This window comes from Mustela nigripes, unplaced genomic scaffold (assembly GCF_022355385.1).
Source record: "Mustela nigripes isolate SB6536 unplaced genomic scaffold, MUSNIG.SB6536 HiC_scaffold_3288, whole genome shotgun sequence".
Lineage (NCBI taxonomy): Eukaryota > Metazoa > Chordata > Mammalia > Carnivora > Mustelidae > Mustela > Mustela nigripes.
This window is the reverse complement of record NW_026742694.1, coordinates 1-3,286: the sequence shown is the minus strand read 5'-3', so window position 1 is coordinate 3,286 and position 3,286 is coordinate 1. Positions and strand designations below refer to the sequence as shown.

Below are 3,286 nucleotides of genomic sequence, written 5' to 3'. Positions count from 1 at the left end.
GACACATTTTCCCCCTTAGTCCCCTGAGAAACAATGTTTTCTGACCTCCTAAAAGGTGGTTACTACCAAACTTCTTTCTAAGTCAGATGGTAAGACATCATGATTAATTAAATAATAATTAACTAACTTTCTCTGACTGCATTCTGAGAAAATGCTTACCATATTACAAACACATGGCTATATGGTGCTAAACTGATGAAATGCAACTACTTTAGAAAGTGAGGGCATCTTATCAGAATATGAGGAGAGTCAGAGAGAGAGTCTAACCTTGTCAGCAAGGGCCTTCTGAAGGAGTAGAGAAAGATACATGTGTCCCTCTACCACAGGACAAATGGGAGGAGCTCCTAAGCCAGAACTCATCTCTGGAGATCTTTGGCACTTCTCCTTGATGACTTTGGACACCCTTATGAAGTGTGCCTTCAGCTACCAGGGCAAACAACAGACAGATAGGTCAGTGAAATCCTTAGCTACAGGGTCTATTTCTTACCACTGGGATGGATTATCTGAAAGGCAGTTAGCAAGCTTGGGTGTTTACCAGTCCAAAGAGTCACATTCTGCCAAGAGCTCCTGGCCACAGTCAGATTCAGCCCGCACCAAGCCTTCATTAGAGACCCTGCTCTCTGCCACAGGAAGAAACCTGGATGCTGAAGTCCCTCATTAAGGGCCATGAAACTCGAGGGTATAAGAACGGCATGACAAATGCATAGAGTTGCCTGTCCCATTGATTGAGAATGCTCCATACACAGGCCCACCCCACTCCAGGTCATATGCCTCCCTCCATCCAGTCCATTCTGCATCCTCCTTTTCAGATACTCCCAGTCCTACCTTCAGGCCATTCAGGACCTGAATAACTTAGTGTTCTTATGGGTGAGGAACGTTTTCTACCAGAAAGACATCATCTACAGGCTGACCACCGAAGGCCGCTGGAACCACTGGGCCTGCCAGCTTGCCCATCAACACACAGGTTGTATCTGCCCTCTGGGAAGCTCCTCTCCTTCATTAGGCACATCCCAAAGGGACTGGCCCTGACCCTCAAGCTGAGTCCTGCTGCCCAACCAGGGCCTGGGTACACCCGCCTGGGAACTCCTCTGGTGCAGGGCTAGGGTGCCAGGTGTTATGCAAGCAGCTACATGTGTCACCCCATGGGTGAAGGCTGAATGAGAGCCCCTTCCAGCAGTATTCAAGCAGAGCCTCCTCGGCTGTGCTGCTGAGGGGAGTGATGACCTGCAAGCATCTGGTGCTAGAGCTCCCACCCCAACAAACACACTCACTCCCACATTCCTCCTGATCCACCTGGAACCCTAACTGGGGCTACTGTGAGTGTCTGTGTCTGGGCACCCAGAGCTCTCAGCTCTGCCGGGGAACACTGTTCTAGACAGACCGAGTGATCAAGCTAAGGAAGGCTCGGCTGCAGGAGGAGGGAAACCTGGAGAAGGTCAGGAGCAAGAGGCACTTAGACTTCCTGGACATCCTCCTCTTTGCCCAAGTGAGTGTGGCAGAGAAGGCCTGAAGCTTTGCTTACAAGTGTGGAGGAGGCCGGCAAACTCAAACCCTGTCCTCGCTCTGTGTCTTCCCAGATGGAGAATGGGACCAGCTTTTCCGACAAGGACCTCCGTGCAGAAGTCGACACTTTCATGTTTGAGGGCCATGACACCACAGCCAGCGACATCTCCTGGATCCTCTATGCTTTGGCCACACACACAGAGCATCAGCAGAAATGCCAGGAGGAGATCCAGAGCCTCCTGGGGGACGATGCCTCCATTACCTGGTGAGTGCTCATGAGAAGGGAGGTCCCGACCCTTCAAGTAGAGAATTCCCTGGCTGCCAGGGCTTTGCCCGCCCTTCAGGATAGTTTTGTTTAGGGACCACCTGGATCAGATGCCCTACACCACCATGTGCATCAAGGAGCCACTGCGACTCTATCCGCCAGTTCCAAGTGTTGGCAGAGAGCTCAGCAAGCCCATCACCTTCCCTGATGGACGCTCCTTACCCAAAGGTGTGAACTTCCCCAGTCTCCCTCCATAAATACTTGACAGGAACGTGTGCGAGGTCAGAAATCCACATGTTCTGGGCAGTTGGTACATGTCTTTCAGAGTCATTTCTCCCTCAGGAAAACCAATATTTCCTTTGTTTGTCAGATGAGGTATATGGTATGCTTCCCATAGAGTTTAATCCAAGAAACAAATACATGACAGCCCCTGAATGCGGCTTTGGGTTTTGCTCTAATATTCTCATTCTTTGAGATATGAGTGCCTGAGAGACCATCAGACAGAGCAAGGAGGTAGGAGGTCTTTCCTTATAGGGTCTATGCTAATGAGAAAGATCAGAGAATTCACCATCATGGCTCAGATCGTCCAGTCTCCAGGGAGGCTTCAGGATGATGGCAGAGAGTATCCTATGACCAGATCTGAGATCCCTGCCATGCCTGGAAGACACTGTTCGGCTCCCCTCTACTCTGAATCCCAGCCCTGCCACATCCTAGCTAAGTGATCAGAGACAAATTGTTCAGCCTCACTGAGGCTCAGGTCCTTCATGGAACAATGGAGGTGTGAGCCTTTTCTGGAGGGTTGTTGTGGGTATGGAAATGTTCATGGATATTCCCCAAGGGCTCATGGATGGTACTTGATGTGAGTTGTCCCGTGAGTTGCTCCAAAAAGTAAGCCTCCAGTTCTTCCCTGCTTTTCAGCCTGGTCATGGCTAATCTACCAACCTGTGCACGCATGTATGCCTGTTGTGCTGTGTCTATCCCACCTCTCCTACAATGCTGTCATTCCATTAACAGTGATGAGAAAGTCTCTCACAATGGCTGCCAAGCTGTGTGTGGATGCACCTGGGCTCCACAGGCATGTGTGATCAATCTTCTTTCTTCTGCCCCACAGGATTCTTAGTGACGCTCTCCTTTTATGCCCTTCACCACAACCCAAAGGTGTGGCCAAACCCAGAGGTATGATGGCCTTGGGAGGAGGACGTGGGATGACCTCTCCAGATCAAACCCTCTTCCTGGCCCACCACGGGGTGCTGTCCCTTGAATGATTGGAAGGAAGGGCTTGACCACACCTATCCTGGCCCTGGTGCTCCCTCTGCAGGTGTTTGACCTTTCCCGGTTTGCACTGGGCTCCTCTCGACACAGCCATGCTTTCCTGCCCTTCTCAGGAGGATGGAGGTGAGGCACTTGTACCAGAATGGGAGGAGGAAGGAGCTATTTTGGGGGTACATACTTGATGTTTGTGACTTGCTACATTTATGTGGGTTTCTGTAGATATGTCCTGGCATGTTGGAGTGCTGG

General features: G+C 50.8%; 1 pseudogene; it reads left to right on the top strand.

Annotated features, from left to right (window-relative positions):
* The first annotated feature begins 326 nt into the window (after positions 1 to 326).
* LOC132009021 (cytochrome P450 4A11-like) lies at positions 327 to 3,163 on the top strand (annotated as a pseudogene).
* The last annotated feature ends 123 nt before the right edge of the window (positions 3,164 to 3,286 follow it).